This window comes from Schistocerca nitens, chromosome 3, assembly GCF_023898315.1.
Source record: "Schistocerca nitens isolate TAMUIC-IGC-003100 chromosome 3, iqSchNite1.1, whole genome shotgun sequence".
NCBI lineage: Eukaryota > Metazoa > Arthropoda > Insecta > Orthoptera > Acrididae > Schistocerca > Schistocerca nitens.
The window spans coordinates 723,085,107-723,102,850 of NC_064616.1; the positions used below are offsets into that span (position 1 = coordinate 723,085,107).

Consider the following 17,744-nt stretch of genomic DNA (forward strand, 5'->3'; position numbering starts at 1 on the left):
GCGGAAGACGGCCTAACGGTGTGCGGGACCGTAGCCCAGCTTCATGGAGACGGTTGCGAATGGTCCTCGCCGATACCCCAGGAGCAACAGTGTCCCTAATTTGCTGGGAAGTGGCGGTGCGGTCCCCTACGGCACTGCGTACGATCCTACGGTCTTGGCGTGCATCCGTGCGTCGCTGCGGTCCGTTCCCAGGTCGACGGGCACGTGCACCTTCCGCCGACTACTGGCGACAACATCGATGTACTGTGGAGACCTCACGCCCCACGTGTTGAGCAATTCGGCGGTACGTCCACCCGGCCTCCCGCATGCCCACTATACGCCCTCGCTCAAAGTCCGTCAACTGCACATACGGTTCACGTCCACGCTGTCGCGGCATGCTACCAGTGTTAAAGACTGCGATGGAGCTCCGTATGCCACGGCAAACTGGCTGACACTGACGGCGGCGGTGCACAAATGCTGCGCAGCTAGCGCCATTCGACGGCCAACACCGCGGTTCCTGGTGTGTCCGCTGTGCCGTGCGTGTGATCATTGCTTGTACAGCCCTCTCGCAGTGTCCGGAGCAAGTATGGTGGGTCTGACACACCGGTGTCAATGTGTTCTTTTTTCCATTTCCAGGAGTGTAGATTCGACACTCAGATCGGTTGTTTCTGATTATATTAATATGTACTGTACCTCCCACCCGACTACTACTGCCAGCGATGTTAGACTGCCTTATTATCTCCACTCTCCCAATACGTCTTCCAAATAGAGTGTCATATTTGTATCAAGTTTGATTGAAACCGATCTAGGCGTTCCGGAGTTGAGGGTACATGTCACAACTTTCCCACCCTGAGCACCATGAGTACGTGTGCTTGCGGTTTCTTTCACCACACTGTTTTTTTCTTTTAATTAAACTTTTCGCGCCTTAAGTTTATTTGAAATTTCTTCATGTGTTCCGACGTTTTACTGACATCTCACCCCATTTTCTCTCCTATCTCCGTCCCTAGTAATGTTGGAGATTATCTAGTCCCATTATGTACACACACACACCTGTATCTATGTAGATTTCAACATTCTCCAAGAATCTGTATACCGAATTTTACAAACAAATTGGGCATAATCATAATGTTTTTAGTTATTTTACATTATTTTGATTTACTGTAAAGCTTATGTTTTGGTTGCAATAGTGTTACTTAACAAATTTGTTTCATGTATCCATTCAACTCTAGTGAAAAAAATCTCTTCTTATAAACAGGTCAGTACCAAATGGTTCAAATGGCTCTGAGCACTATGGGACTTAACTGCTGTGGTCATCAGTCCCCTAGAACTTAGAACTACTTAAGCCTAACTAACCTAAGGGCATCACAGACACCCATACCCGAGGCAAAATTCGAACCTGCGACCGCAGCGGTCGCGCGGTTCCGGACTGTAGCGCCTAGAACCGCTCGGCCACTCTGTCCGGCAGGTCAGTACCATCCTAATCGATGTATTAGTCACTACAGTTTCTTATAATACGGTCAGTATGATCCTTATCAAAGTATTAGTTACTGCAGTTTATTAGATATTTTGATAATTTGGGTGATAATTTGCTTAAAGACGATCCCATGGATCTTAATGTATCGTTATACTACAACTTCATACTTTCGGTTAGTTCTGCAGAATATGTAATTCTTAATTATTTGGAATTAAATGAATAGGTAAATTATCATATCAGTATTCACTACAATCGAATCTCAGTTCATGGGTAAAAACAGCTTATTCAGTGAAAAGAAATGATAATTAAATGAACACCCTAGCTGCAAGCAGGCGTTGATACACTTCATTGCGGACATGTTGAAAATGTGTGCCCCGACCGGGACTCGAACCCGGGATCTCCTGCTTACATGGCAGACGCTCTATCCATCTGAGCCACCGCGGGCACAGAGGATAGTGTGTCTGCAGGGACTTATCCCTTGCACGCTCCCCGTGAGATCCACATTCCCAACATGTCCACAACACTACATTCGTAGTGCGCCTATTAGATGTTTGCCCATCATACTCATTACTCGTGGCAGATTAATCTACCAAGTCCCGTACGAGTTCGGGCATAGCGTGTGCGTTCGCACACAAGAAGGTCAAAGGCCGGGAACCCATATTTATTTTAACTATATATGACCATGCAGCTTTGCTAGAATTGAAATGATAATTAAATGAACACCCTAGCTGCAAGCAGGCGTTGATACACTTCATTGCGGACATGTTGAAAATGTGTGCCCCGACCGGGACTCGAACCCGGGATCTCCTGCTTACATGGCAGACGCTCTATCCATCTGAGCCACCGCGGGCACAGAGGATAGTGTGTCTGCAGGGACTTATCCCTTGCACGCTCCCCGTGAGATCCACATTCCCAACATGTCCACAACACTACATTCGTAGTGCGCCTATTAGATGTTTGCCCATCATACTCATTACTCGTGGCAGATTAATCTACCAAGTCCCGTACGAGTTCGGGCATAGCGTGTGCGTTCGCACACAAGAAGGTCAAAGGCCGGGAACCCATATTTATTTTAACTATATATGACCATGCAGCTTTGCTAGAATTGAAATGATAATTAAATGAACACCCTAGCTGCAAGCAGGCGTTGATACACTTCATTGCGGACATGTTGAAAATGTGTGCCCCGACCGGGACTCGAACCCGGGATCTCCTGCTTACATGGCAGACGCTCTATCCATCTGAGCCACCGCGGGCACAGAGGATAGTGTGTCTGCAGGGACTTATCCCTTGCATGCTCCCCGTGAGATCCACATTCCCAACATGTCCACAACACTACATTCGTAGTGCGCCTATTAGATGTTTGCCCATCATACTCATTACTCGTGGCAGATTAATCTACCAAGTCCCGTACGAGTTCGGGCATAGCGTGTGCGTTCGCACACAAGAAGGTCAAAGGCCGGGAACCCATATTTATTTTAACTATATATGACCATGCAGCTTTGCTAGAATTGAAATGATAATTAAATGAACACCCTAGCTGCAAGCAGGCGTTGATACACTTCATTGCGGACATGTTGAAAATGTGTGCCCCGACCGGGACTCGAACCCGGGATCTCCTGCTTACATGGCAGACGCTCTATCCATCTGAGCCACCGCGGGCACAGAGGATAGTGTGTCTGCAGGGACTTATCCCTTGCACGCTCCCCGTGAGATCCACATTCCCAACATGTCCACAACACGGGGAGCGTGCAAGGGATAAGTCCCTGCAGACACACTATCCTCTGTGCCCGCGGTGGCTCAGATGGATAGAGCGTCTGCCATGTAAGCAGGAGATCCCGGGTTCGAGTCCCGGTCGGGGCACACATTTTCAACATGTCCGCAATGAAGTGTATCAACGCCTGCTTGCAGCTAGGGTGTTCATTTAATTATCATTTCCATTCTAGCAAAGCTGCATGGTCATATATAGTTAAAATAAATATGGGTTCCCGGCCTTTGACCTTCTTGTGTGCGAACGCACACGCTATGCCCGAACTCGTACGGGACTTGGTAGATTAATCTGCCACGAGTAATGAGTATGATGGGCAAACATCTAATAGGCGCACTACGAATGTAGTGTTGTGGACATGTTGGGAATGTGGATCTCACGGGGAGCGTGCAAGGGATAAGTCCCTGCAGACACACTATCCTCTGTGCCCGCGGTGGCTCAGATGGATAGAGCGTCTGCCATGTAAGCAGGAGATCCCGGGTTCGAGTCCCGGTCGGGGCACACATTTTCAACATGTCCGCAATGAAGTGTATCAACGCCTGCTTGCAGCTAGGGTGTTCATTTAATTATCATTTCAATTCTAGCAAAGCTGCATGGTCATATATAGTTAAAATAAATATGGGTTCCCGGCCTTTGACCTTCTTGTGTGCGAACGCACACGCTATGCCCGAACTCGTACGGGACTTGGTAGATTAATCTGCCACGAGTAATGAGTATGATGGGCAAACATCTAATAGGCGCACTACGAATGTAGTGTTGTGGACATGTTGGGAATGTGGATCTCACGGGGAGCGTGCAAGGGATAAGTCCCTGCAGACACACTATCCTCTGTGCCCGCGGTGGCTCAGATGGATAGAGCGTCTGCCATGTAAGCAGGAGATCCCGGGTTCGAGTCCCGGTCGGGGCACACATTTTCAACATGTCCGCAATGAAGTGTATCAACGCCTGCTTGCAGCTAGGGTGTTCATTTAATTATCATTTCAATTCTAGCAAAGCTGCATGGTCATATATAGTTAAAATAAATATGGGTTCCCGGCCTTTGACCTTCTTGTGTGCGAACGCACACGCTATGCCCGAACTCGTACGGGACTTGGTAGATTAATCTGCCACGAGTAATGAGTATGATGGGCAAACATCTAATAGGCGCACTACGAATGTAGTGTTGTGGACATGTTGGGAATGTGGATCTCACGGGGAGCGTGCAAGGGATAAGTCCCTGCAGACACACTATCCTCTGTGCCCGCGGTGGCTCAGATGGATAGAGCGTCTGCCATGTAAGCAGGAGATCCCGGGTTCGAGTCCCGGTCGGGGCACACATTTTCAACATGTCCGCAATGAAGTGTATCAACGCCTGCTTGCAGCTAGGGTGTTCATTTAATTATCATTTCAATTCTAGCAAAGCTGCATGGTCATATATAGTTAAAATAAATATGGGTTCCCGGCCTTTGACCTTCTTGTGTGCGAACGCACACGCTATGCCCGAACTCGTACGGGACTTGGTAGATTAATCTGCCACGAGTAATGAGTATGATGGGCAAACATCTAATAGGCGCACTACGAATGTAGTGTTGTGGACATGTTGGGAATGTGGATCTCACGGGGAGCGTGCAAGGGATAAGTCCCTGCAGACACACTATCCTCTGTGCCCGCGGTGGCTCAGATGGATAGAGCGTCTGCCATGTAAGCAGGAGATCCCGGGTTCGAGTCCCGGTCGGGGCACACATTTTCAACATGTCCGCAATGAAGTGTATCAACGCCTGCTTGCAGCTAGGGTGTTCATTTAATTATCATTTCAATTCTAGCAAAGCTGCATGGTCATATATAGTTAAAATAAAAAAAAATCAGTGAAAAGAATTTACAAAATTATTCCGCCCCTGTCAGTTGTCTGTTTCCTCACAACATTCCACTCGTCTATCTAATCCTTCTTCATGAAGATGCTGTATGCTTGGCTTCAAACAATTGTAAGTACCGTTTCTTCCAATTATTTCTTTTTTATGTCTTATATCGTGGTAAATATGAAATGAAAAACGTGCACTCAAGTTTTAACCGTTATATCTCACATGTACTGTGATATAATACAGCACAAATCACAGGTAGCCGAAAGCAGTTTACATGGTATATCAACGTAAAAAAATATGTACCCACGTATTGTTAAAAGCTCAATATTGTATTGGTACTAACAATTTAATTCTAAGCTTTTCACACACCAAACTTGAGAAATAATTCGACTAACACTGCTCCACACCAGTAGTACGAAATATTTGGTAAAGCGAATTCCTTCGTTGCTTTTATATTTATCTTTCTCAGAAATAAGAATTTATAAAACATGTGTTCGCAGTTGGACCCACAAGTATCGTTTTCTACACCTCATTACCACTTTGACAACTGACGTCTTTCAGTGTGCGGTACATTTGCGAATTTTGTATGTCGGAAGAACATCATACGTTGTACCATCTCCACTGCAATTCATACTCATGTGAGCGAAGCAAATTTGCTCCAGCAGGTATCAGACCTCATTTAAAGCTGTCCGCGTTCCCGGAGGAGGAACAAAGACACGGAATGCCGCGCTGGAAATCTATTCACTCACTACCGGCGAGTTTGGAAACTGCACGAGCGTCACGCAGGAGACAAGACAATTCACATTTATGTCTGCTACGCTCATAACGACTGTTCATATCGCTTTCACAGACTCATGACACAAACCTTACTTCCGCTGTTCTATTTGCGCTACCTTCATCGTGTTTCGTATATTACAGTAACGCTAGTATGTTGAAAGTTTTACTGAAACTGGATAGGTAAGGGGTTAACTTATAGTGTTTACAGATGCCGCGAAATGGGTTTTAAATTGGTATCGAAATGGTGAACTACTCTTAGTATGAGTATAATTTTATATCAGCAAGGAACCAAAAAATTCCGCGCTCGAAATTCTACTCTTGGTGGAGGAACCAGCACTACCGAAACCATTACTGAGTTTATGTGCAGTTTCCATCAGCCCTAAACATTTATGATTCAGTTAACGCGGCCGTGAGTTCTCGTAGTTATTGAGCGCCTGAGTAATGGGTTTCTCTTTCGGCCCCTCGCGGTATAGTCGCGAGAAAAGTATTCCGCAGTGAGATTCTCGGCTGTGTTGCCACTCACACACAGGGAATATGCTTTATATTACAGAACGCGCAGGCTTCACGATTTTTTACGTCGTTTATGACAGTGTAAATGATGACTACTTCAACAATACCTGGAGTGCTGATACATATCATTTATGAGGTTTGTAGAAGTTAGTATAGTTTAATGCCGACACTAAAGACATTCATATATAGCATGGGGTGCAATTTTCTTTTAATTAGGGGAGTAGGGGCTTCTTTTGGTTATCTGAAAGACATGGTAGGACAACTTCTCGTTTCCTTTGGCACCCATTCTATGCTAATGAACTTGGTTTTACGATGACGTCATTGAAACTGCACTGAATATTAGGACAGTTAATGGCAGATTAAGCATATCCATCACGGGTACTTAACAACCCGTGACCATTTATGTATACTACTGTATACAGACAAGTCGTTGTTTAATGTTGTTGCTAAAAATCTCGCAAAGTTCTTGATCGATTTACTTCAAAGTTTTACACGATACCCTAATAAACGTTAGGAGGAACATAGACTAAACATATTTAATACATACGGTTAATAAATACATATATGGTATATAAAGGGGAAACGTTGTTACCAAAAATCTTTTTTGTTCGCTTAACATCAAATTTTTGCACCATACCCTAATGAACGTTCGGACTCACATCGGGCATGCTTTTTAATGTTTATGGTATATGAATCAATATATAAAATCTATACTATTATATAAACACGGTATTATGTTACCTCATTTTGTTACCAAAACCTCGAAAAATTCTTGACCTATTTACTTCAAATTTTACGCAATACTCCAATAAACGTTCGGACGGACATAGGGTACACATGAATATATATTCATGTGGGAGGGACAGACGGGTATGAGGGTGGGGGAGGGGCGAGGAAATGGGACAGAGATGGTGAAGGAGGAGATGGTAGACGGAGATGAGGAGGTGGTGGAGAGAGATATGCGGGAGGACGAGATGGGCAGAGGGAGGTGGAGGAAGAGATGGACAGAGAGAGGAGGGAGAACGACATTAAAACGTATAACCAATTCCCATATGTATTTCGCAATTTCTAAGCATTGTCGGGTTCGCTAATTCAATATAAATACAAAAAACTGCAACCAGTCACTTTTCCGAAATACTTATTCATTCCATAAACCGGTTTTCGAACATTTTCAGACTCATCTTCAGATGGTGTACAGGAGGTTACAAGACTATTTCACAGCGTAGTACTGGTGGCTGGCTCTGTGACAAGAAGATGGAACATAATGTAATGTATAGCCGAGAGTATTCATTATATGGCGATTTGGACTCGAAAATGAAAGTCTGTACTTACTGCGACAGTATGGTCGGTTTCATTGTTGGCATCCATCTATCAGCTTTCATTGTGACTGGCAGCTGGTAACACAACACTCACATTTCACAGGATATTTATATTCATACCGACAGTCACGAAACTTTGCCAGCATCCAGCATGTTCTGTACAACTGATGCTTGCCACAAAGACCTTCACACGAAGATATTGCATACTTTGTTTGCTCAGAGACATTTGTTCTTTTTGCATATAATACAGTTGATAATGTAAAGGTCATCTACATAAAACAGCTACAATCCTCTGCAAATATTAGAACTTTATTTTTAGGCATTCATGTCAACGCCAGTTTTGATTAAGTATTATCCCATAAATCTATAGTGTTATATGCAAAGAAAAACAAATAATGTCTTACAGCAAAGTATACTATATCTTCGTGTGAAGGTCTTTGTAATTTGCACCAGCTGTACAGCAAATACTGGATGCTGGCAAAGTTTCGTATATACTCGTATATATCCCGTGAGAAGTGTGTTATATGGTACCAGTTGTCAGTCACAATGGAAGCTGATAGACGAACAGTAGTAATGAAGCAGCCCTTGCTGTCGCAGTAAGTACAGAATTCATTTTTGGATTCAAATTGCCATATAAACAATACTCATGGCGATACATTAAAGCATGGTTCATCTTCTTGTTACAGAGCCAGCACCCAGCACTACGCTATGAGATAGTCATGTAACCTTCTGTGCACAATCTGAAGATGAGCCTGAAAAGGTTCGTAAATCGGTTTATGGAATAACAAGTATGTCAAAAAGGTGACTGGTTGTAGTTTTCTGTTTCATACAGTTTCTGGCACTGCTCGTGTGAAAGTGGGGCAAATACAATGGGAATGCAAGTGACGGGTGCAAAATCTAGTGAGGACGTGTTTCCAGCGCTGACTGACTGAAAAGATAAAGACTTAATGTATCCCGGAATCACTCGGTATAAACGTTGAGACGGAGCTGAGCGCGGGTTTCCGCAAAGTGAACTTGTGAGTTTTCTTGGGCCTCCTGCGGAGCCCGGAGTAGAAACGGAAGTTATTCGGCAGTTTTCGTAAGTGGCAGCCGTAGTCCGGAGGGACCGGCGGATTTACGACCTGAGTGTATGGAGGAAGTGTGTTGCACAGTTACGGCTCTTTCCGCGGGCGCAAGAGTTTTCGGCAGCTGACCAGTGTAAGCAGAGAACGGTAAAAACGAGCTTGCGGAGTATGTGGTTGCAAACAACGGACTTCGGGGCTTTGATTTACACGAGTAAACTATGCAGTTCCAGGCAACGAGAACAGTTTCACTCGATACGAAATGACGCTTGTGTATTAAGTTTTGCTCACGGATTATTTCTCGATGAAGGTGTTTTTGTAGGGTACTAATAGGAGGGTGAGTGGAGATCGCGCACTATTTTACCTTACGGTCCACTGGTCTGATCTGCTGGATTTCTGAGTAGCAATCAGCGTGCTACAGGGCGCTTAATAGTGGAGTGGGAGGTATATCAACTCACCTTTGTCTCGTAAAGGCGTTGACTGTCATGTAGACACCATAAGTCACTTAAAAGAGTGTGGCACATTGATACCGGTAAGACGAATTATGTCGCATAGCGAACTCATTCGCGCCTCATCTCGGTTGGAACACTTTGATGGATACGGATGCTTCAACGTGGAAGAATGAAATATTTCTGAGCCTATTGCAAAACTGGTGAAATGAAACTATTTTTACAGCGATTAATGTGCTTCACATAGTTTTTCCTGAAACGCAGAAATAGATCTAAGCACTAACCACGAAAAACATACCCATACCATTACCTCCGCAGGCAAAGTAAAACCGGATTTAGAAGTGGTCATCAACTAGAAAAAACTAAAAAACTCCTCCCGAACAGGTCATGAAGGCCCAACGGTACCGACCGGCCGCCGTGTCATCCTTAGCCCACAGGCGTCACTGGATATGGATATGGATATGGATGGACATGTGGTCAGCACACCGCTCTCCCGGTCGTATGTCAGTTTACGAGGCCGGAGCCGCTACTTCTCAGTCAAGTAGCCCCTCAGTTTGCCTCACAAGGGCTGAGTGCACCCCGCTTGCCAACAGCGCTCATCCAAGTGCTAGCCCAGCCCGCCAGCGCTTAACTCCGGTGATCTGGCGGGAACCGGTGTTACCACTGCGGCAAGGCCGTTGGCCTTCAACTAGAAAGCTGATCTCAATATACTACCTGATCAAAAGTCTACTAACACGCCTGGATAGTGTGGAACTGACCACTATATGTCACGAGAGCGGACGCAAGGAGAATTGGCCACTCTTCGGGGGCAGGTGGAGGCTTTGTCTGTTAGGCTCATCGAGCTCGAGGCGCAGGCGTCGGCTCGTAGTGGCGTTGGGGCAACTGTGGTGAGACCTATGCCTACTTCGGTGGCCTTGGAATCGCATGGAACCCCTGATGTCGCTGCGTCTTCCGGCAGTGAGCATCTTACCGGTCAGCCATCACTCCAGGGTGAATGGCGGACAGTGGTGGGCTCGCGCGTGCCTGGCCGAAAGGCGAAGGTGGGATCTGGCCGCGTGGCAGCTGCCTTACCCCTTTCCAACAGGTACGGGGTGCTTCCTAGTGGTGATGACATCGTTTCCGAGCCACCACAGGATGCCTCGCCTGTTGGGCCAGTGGCCGATTCTCCGGCAAGGTCCCGACAGTCACAGAGGGCGGGCCTATTAGTTATAGGGAGCTCCAACGTTAGGCGGGTTATGGAGCCCCTCAGGAAAATAGCGGGTAGGTCGGGGAAGAATGCCAGTGTGCACTCGGTGTGCTTGCCGGGGGGTCTCGTCCGTAATGTGGAGGAGGCCCTTCCGGCAGCTATTGAACGCACTGGGTGTGACCGGCTGCAGATAGTAGCACATGTCGGAACGAATGACGCCTGCCGCTTGGGTTCTGAGGCCATCCTTGGTTCCTTCCGGCGGCTGGCTGATTTGGTGAAGACAACCAGCATCGCACGCGGAGTGCAAGCTGAGCTTAATATCTGCAGCATAGTGCCCAGAGTCGATCGCGGTCCTCTGGTTTGGAGCCGTGTGGAGGGTCTAAACCAGAGGCTCAGACGACTCTGCGACTATAATGGTTGCAAATTCATCGACCTCCGTTATTGGGTGGAGAACTGTAGGGCCCCCCTAGACAGGTCAGGCGTGCACTACACACCGGAAGCAGCTACTAGGGTAGCAGAGTACGTGTGGCGTGAACACGGGGGTTTTTTAGGTTAGAGGGACCCCCCCTTGGGCGAAACGATAAAATACCTGACGGCTTACCAGAGAGAACATCAGCATCGTTGATAAAGAACGTCCGTCCTCAGAGACCAAAAACAGGAAAAGTTAACGTAATATTGGTAAACTGCAGGAGTATCCAGGGCAAGGTTCCTGAATTAGTATCGCTTATTGAAGGAAATAGTGCGCATATAGTATTAGGAACGGAAAGTTGGTTAAAACCGGAAGTGAACAGTAACGAAATCCTAGACACAGAATGGAATATATACCGCAAGGATAGGATAAACGCCAATGGTGGAGGAGTATTTATAGCAGTAAAGAATTCAATAATATCCAGTGAAGTTATTAGCGAATGCGAATGTGAAATAATCTGGGTTAAGTTAAGTATCAAAGGTGGGTCAGATATGATAGTCGGATGCTTCTATAGACCACCTGCATCAGCAACCGTAGTAGTTGAGCGCCTCAGAGAGAACCTGCAGAACGTCGTGAAGAAGTTTCGTGATCATACTATTGTAATAGGGGGAGACTTCAATCTACTAGGTATAGAATGGGATAGTCACACAATCAGAACTGGAGCCAGGGACAGAGACTCTTGTGACATTATCCTGACTGCCTTGTCCGAGAATTACTTCGAGCAGATAGTTAGAGAACCAACTCGTGAAGCTAACGTTTTAGACCTCATAGCAACAAATAGACCGGAACTTTTCGACTCCGTGAATGTAGAAGAGGGTATCAGTGATCATAAGTCAGTGGTTGCATCAATGACTACAAGTGTAATAAGAAATGCCAAGAAAGGAAGGAAAATATATTTGCTTAACAAGAGTGATAGGGCACAAATCGCAGAATATCTGAGTGACTACCATCAAACGTTCATTTCTGAGGAAGAGGATGTGGAACAAAAATGGAAAAAATTCAGAAACATCGTCCAGTACGCCTTAGATAAGTTCGTACCGACTAAGGTCCAAAGCGAGGGGAAAGATCCACCGTGGTATAACAATCATGTACGAAAGGTACTACGGAAACAAAGAAAGCTTCATCATAGGTTTAAGAGTAGTCGAATCATAGCTGATAAGGAAAAGCTGAACGAAGCGAAAAAGAGCGTAAAGAGAGCAATGAGAGAAGCATTCAACGAATTCGAACATAAAACATTGGCAAACAATCTAAACAAGAACCCTAAAAAGTTTTGGTCATATGTAAAATCGGTAAGCGGATCTAAATCCCCTATTCAGTCACTCGTTGACCACGATGGCACCGAAACAGAGGACGACCGAAGAAAGGCAGAAATACTGAATTCAGTGTTCCGAAACTGTTTCACTGCGGAAAATCGTAACACGGTCCCTGACTTCAGCCGTCGCACGGACGCCAAAATGGAAAATATTGAAATAAACGATATCGGAATTGAAAAACGACTGCTATCACTTAGTAGCGGAAAAGCATCCGGACCAGACGAGATACCCGTAAGATTCTACAGTGATTATGCTAAAGAACTTGCCCCCTTTCTATCAGCAATTTATCGTAGATCTCTGGAAGAACGTAAAGTACCTAGCGACTGGAAGAAAGCGCAGGTCGTTCCCATTTTCAAGAAGGGTCATAAATCAGATGCGAATAATTATAGGCCCATTTCGCTTACGTCAATCTGTTGTAGAATAATGGAACATGTTTTATGTTCTCGTATTATGACGTTCTTAGATAATACAAATCTCCTTCATCATAACCAACATGGATTCCGCAAACAGAGATCATGTGAAACTCAGCTCGCCCTATTTGTCCAAGAAATTCACAGTGCCGTAGACACTGGCGAGCAGATTGATGCCGTATTCCTGGACTTCAGGAAGGCATTTGATACGGTTCCGCACTTACGTTTAGTGAAAAAAATACGAGCTTACGGAATATCGGACCAGGTTTGTGATTGGATTCAGGATTTCCTAGAAGAAAGAACACAACATGTCATTCTTAACGGTTCAAAATCTGCAGATGTAGAGGTAATTTCGGGAGTACCGCAAGGAAGCGTGATAGGACCTTTATTGTTTACAATATACATAAATGACTTAGTTGACAACATCGGTAGCTCCGTGAGGCTATTTGCAGATGACACGGTTGTCTACAAGAAAGTAGCAACATCAGAAGACTCGTACGTACTCCAGGAAGACCTGCAGAGGATTAATGAATGGTGCGACAGCTGGCAGCTTTCCCTAAACGTAGATAAATGTAATATAATGCGCATACATAGGGGCAGAAATCCATTCCAGTACGATTATGCCATAGGTGGTAAATCATTGGAAGCGGTAACGACCGTAAAATACTTAGGAGTTACTATCCGGAGCGATCTGAAGTGGAATGATCACATAAAACAAATAGTGGGAAAAGCAGGCGCCAGGTTGAGATTCATAGGAAGAATTCTAAGAAAATGTGACTCATCGACGAAAGAAGTAGCTTACAAAACGCTTGTTCGTCCGATTCTTGAGTATTGCTCATCAGTATGGGACCCTTACCAGGTTGGATTAATAGAAGAGATAGACATGATCCAGCGAAAAGCAGCGCGATTCGTCATGGGGACATTTAGTCAGCGCGAGAGCGTTACGGAGATGCTGAACAAGCTCCAGTGGCGGACACTTCAAGAAAGGCGTTACGCAATACGGAGAGGTTTATTATCGAAATTACGAGAGAGCACATTCCGGGAAGAGATGGGCAACATATTACTACCGCCCACATATATCTCGCGTAATGATCACAACGAAAAGATCCGAGAAATTAGAGCAAATACGGAGACTTACAAGCAGTCGTTCTTCCCACGCACAATTCGTGAATGGAACAGGGAAGGGGGGGGGGGGGATCAGATAGTGGTACAATAAGTACCCTCCGCCACACACCGTAAGGTGGCTCGCGGAGTATAGATGTAGATGTAGATGTATAAAAGGAGGCGGGGAGTATAGTGTTGTAGGTAAGCTCGTCAATGGAGGGACAGCAGCAACAGTATGTTGTAGGTAGAAAAGTAGTAACAGCCGAATGGGTCGCCGGGAGAGCTCAGTGACTAAAAACGTGGAGTAGTCATTGGAAGTCACCTAAGCAAGAAATCCGCCAGGGACAATTGAAGCTGCATAAGGCGACTGTTGGATGTAATTGTGAAATCGGAAAACAAAGGAACAATCACAGCTAAACAAAGATCAGTTATACATCATGAAGTGACGGACAGCGATTGTTGAGGATAGCGGAGGATGGTTGTAGAAATCGCATGAAATAAGCGGAAGGAATCACTCATGAGTCCCAGTGTGCTACCAGTAGCCCAGCTAGCACTATGGCTGTGCGTCTGCAGTTAAAAAGAATAGGGTACAACGGTTGATCAGCATCTCATAAGCCACACATTTCTACAGGGTGCATCATACTTAATGGCGTAAACTCATATAGTTGAAAATGCACAATACTAGAAGCAAAAAAATCTCAGTAAACATAGATCCGTAAACGAACCTTTTGCGAAGGAATTGCGACTTCGTGCTTACCAGCTACCACTGACTTGATGCTGAATAATCGTAATTCCAGTTGGGAAAAGTTAACAATACCGTGCGTCATTATGAAAAGATATTAGAGATACTTTGATGTGTCGTCCTTGTACCTGGATTCAGGGCAGGACCCGTCGCCGCAATGAGTTCCGAATCCTTTCAAACTCGCCTGAATCATTTGGAAATTTTTGACTAGCATTGACAGGTCTCTGCCCCATGTCTTTAATCGTGTCAACTGGAGTGGTGTACAAGACACCTTTAAGGTGAACCCAAACACAGAAATCCATGAGGTTCAGGTGGTCTTGGAGATCACAGTACAGGTCCTCCTCACCCCATCCAGCTTCGGCCATATCGGCGCGTTGGATGTCGGCTCAACATAGCAGCTTGCATGTACCACATCCTCTGTCGTTGCTCTAACGGAACATCCTCAAGCATTCCTGCAACATATATGGTCCAATAAGATGATCATCTGGTACTCCTAACCACAGATTCAATGAGAAACGTTGCTGATATGGAGACGCATGCACAGCATGTGGGTTGGAGCCTAGATGACTTTAAACGTCAGAATTGTGATGTTTAAACACACCCTCACGAGTGAATCCTGCTTCATCTGTAAAATAATGTTATCGTCAAACGTAGGATTGCCTACAGCTTTTTGTCGCATCCACTGGCAGAATTTTAGTGTAGGACCAATGTCCGCCTCACTAAGACACTGAACTCGCTGAAAGTGGTACAGGTACGTTGCATTGCGATGCACTGTGCTGCGAACACTACTGTGACTCATTCCAGGAATTTGTATGGCAAGTCTCCATGTCAAGATTCGTGGAGACTGTTCGACTGCTTCCAGTACCACATCTTCACGCACAGGTGTAATTCGCGCAGACCTAACCACTCCCGCAGCATGTGCACAGCTACCAGCTTCTCGGAGGCATTGAAGCGCCCTTGAAAACGTTCGACTCCCGAGGTACCTTTGGGTAGTGTGTGCATCTTTGTAGAAACGCGCGGCCTCCCGTGCTTACCGTTAGATCTACCATATATGAAATGTGTATCCACATACTCCTCGTTACGGTATTGTTCCATGATATTACCAACACTTGTACAATACAACTAACGCTCCGCAAATAACTAACATGAGTCTGACGGTATATTTTACTGTGGTATCCATTCTGATTTCATGTCCGCGTCTCGCAAATGTAAACAAAGACCACGTCACTAACCGGCATGCGGTGTTTACACTGAATCACGTCAGTAATGGCTGGTAACCACAAAGTCGCATAATCTCGCAAACGGTTCGTTTGCCGACCTATGTTTTCTGAGGCTTCTTTGCGTCTAGTATCGCGTACTTTCAACTGTAGGCGTTTACGCCGATAATTATGGTACGTCCTCTATAGTCAATACCAAGCAACGCTTGAGGTGTGTTAAGAGTGACGCCGCTGGACAATGGAAGACCGCAAATGAGTGATTTGGAGTAGTGAATCACGCTGTACCCTGTGGTAAACCGATGGAAGGGTTTCGACTTCGCGAATGCCTTGAGAATGTTAACAGCCATCATGTTTGTTGCCAGCAGTGAAGTACAGAGGTGGTGTTACGGTATGCGGGTGTTTCTCGTGGTTAGTGTTTGGTCCCTTATTGAGAGTAAGAAAAGCTATATGCGGAAGGATACGAATATATTTTACAGCATTGGGTGCTGCGTACGGTAGAGGAACTGTTCGGAGACGAAAATTATTTGCATTAGCATGTCAAGCACCCCGTCACAAAGCAATAGTTTGTGGACAAAAACATTTCTGAAATGGGATGGTCTGTCCAGACTATCAGCTTGAACCTTATGGCGCATCGTTGGGATCAGTTAGAAAGTCGACTTCGCTCCAGACCCCAGTGCCAAACATCACTACGTTCTTTGGTCTTGGCTTTTGATGTATAACGGACTGCCATACCTCTACAGTTATTCGGACACCTCACTGACAGTGTCCCCAATGGAGCTCAAGCCGTCACAAAGCAGAAGGGTAAATACATTCCATATTAATGTCCACTAATAATCGTCCGGATACTTTTGATCATGCAGTCTATAACAGTGCTTTAGGGCATATCGTCATATTGGAGGTGACACTCCCCTGCTTTCACCGAGTTGAGAAGTGTCCTTTAAGCGACAGATTGTGAGACATACAGTCTCAACTGAACTATGAATGGACAAAATGTTTGAGTACCTTCGACGTCATTAGAGACGAAGCGTAATCTCGGACTTAACAAGGACGGGAAACTAAGTCAGCTTTGGTCTTATCTATAGAACTGTCTTGGTTCTGTGTTGAGGTGACTGAAGGAGGATGCTAAAATCCTAATTCGGGATGGCTGGGAAGCACTAGGATCTACACCCGTCGGGAAGAATACGAAAAGGCGGGAGGGAAGATAATGGTTTAATGTCCCGTGATGACAAGCTCATTGGAGACAAAGTACAGTCTCCAATTTCAGAAAATATGCTGAAAAAATGAACCTTGGCCTATTCAAGGGAACCATAGTGAAACTTGCCTTAGGCGATTTACGGAATTCAAGCGAAACCTCAATCTCTTTGGGTAGACGAGAGTCTGAACCGTCGTCCTCTCGAATGCGAATCCTGTTCCTTACATCTACATCTACATGTTTACTCTGCAGATCACTGTGAAGTGTCTCATTGTACCAGTTATCAGTTTTACTTCCCGTTCCACTCACGTATAGAGCGGGGGAAGAATGATTGTTTAAATGCCTCTATGCGTGTTGTAATTAATCTAATCTTGTCCTCATAATCTCTATTTGAGCGATACGTAGGGGGTTGTAGAATGTTCCTAGAGTCATCATTTAAAGCCGGTTCTTGAAACTTCGTAAGCAATTTATGTCTGTCTGCCAGAGTCTGCAAGTTCAGTTTCTTCGGCATCTGTGTGACACTCTACCACTGGTCAAACGAACCTGTGACCATTCGTGCTGCCCTTGTCTGTATACGTTTTAATATCCCCTGCTAGTTCTATTTGGTACCGGTCCCAAACACTTGAGCAGGATTCTAGGCTGGGTGGCACGAGTGATTTGTAAGCCATCTCCTTTGTAGATAGATTACCATTGCCTTACCTCGTGTCTTAACCACTGCGCCTCCTCATTTTCTGTGTATTACCAAAGCCGCGTAGCAAATAAGATAAATACTGCTTGAAGTAAAAGAAAAAGAAAGATAGTAGAAATTTCCATGGATGGAAGATCCATATTTAACATTTCTTTTCACTTTCTCGTTACTTTTATATGTGTCTGTCTCATTTTTCTTCTTCGTGTTACTCCCTTCTAGTACTAGGTCCTCTGTAAACAAGGTTTGGC

The 17,744-nt window shown here is 45.2% G+C and overlaps 9 non-coding genes across 9 annotated transcripts; 5 read left to right on the forward strand and 4 right to left on the reverse strand.

Annotated features, from left to right (window-relative positions):
* Positions 1-1,823: 1,823 nt before the first annotated feature.
* Trnat-ugu (transfer RNA threonine (anticodon UGU)) lies at positions 1,824-1,898 on the reverse strand. Its single transcript has one exon. It is a non-coding gene; the product is annotated as a tRNA-Thr (tRNA).
* Positions 1,899-2,229: 331 nt separating this feature from the next.
* Trnat-ugu (transfer RNA threonine (anticodon UGU)) lies at positions 2,230-2,304 on the reverse strand. The gene has a single exon. It is a non-coding gene; the product is annotated as a tRNA-Thr (tRNA).
* Positions 2,305-2,635: 331 nt separating this feature from the next.
* Trnat-ugu (transfer RNA threonine (anticodon UGU)) lies at positions 2,636-2,710 on the reverse strand. The gene has a single exon. It is a non-coding gene; the product is annotated as a tRNA-Thr (tRNA).
* Positions 2,711-3,041: 331 nt separating this feature from the next.
* Trnat-ugu (transfer RNA threonine (anticodon UGU)) lies at positions 3,042-3,116 on the reverse strand. The gene has a single exon. It is a non-coding gene; the product is annotated as a tRNA-Thr (tRNA).
* A 125-nt stretch (positions 3,117-3,241) lies between these two features.
* Positions 3,242-3,316, forward strand: Trnat-ugu (transfer RNA threonine (anticodon UGU)). The gene has a single exon. It is a non-coding gene; the product is annotated as a tRNA-Thr (tRNA).
* A 331-nt stretch (positions 3,317-3,647) lies between these two features.
* Positions 3,648-3,722, forward strand: Trnat-ugu (transfer RNA threonine (anticodon UGU)). Its single transcript has one exon. It is a non-coding gene; the product is annotated as a tRNA-Thr (tRNA).
* Positions 3,723-4,053: 331 nt separating this feature from the next.
* On the forward strand, positions 4,054-4,128 carry Trnat-ugu (transfer RNA threonine (anticodon UGU)). The gene has a single exon. It is a non-coding gene; the product is annotated as a tRNA-Thr (tRNA).
* Positions 4,129-4,459: 331 nt separating this feature from the next.
* Trnat-ugu (transfer RNA threonine (anticodon UGU)) lies at positions 4,460-4,534 on the forward strand. Its single transcript has one exon. It is a non-coding gene; the product is annotated as a tRNA-Thr (tRNA).
* A 331-nt stretch (positions 4,535-4,865) lies between these two features.
* Positions 4,866-4,940, forward strand: Trnat-ugu (transfer RNA threonine (anticodon UGU)). The gene has a single exon. It is a non-coding gene; the product is annotated as a tRNA-Thr (tRNA).
* Positions 4,941-17,744: the final 12,804 nt, after the last annotated feature.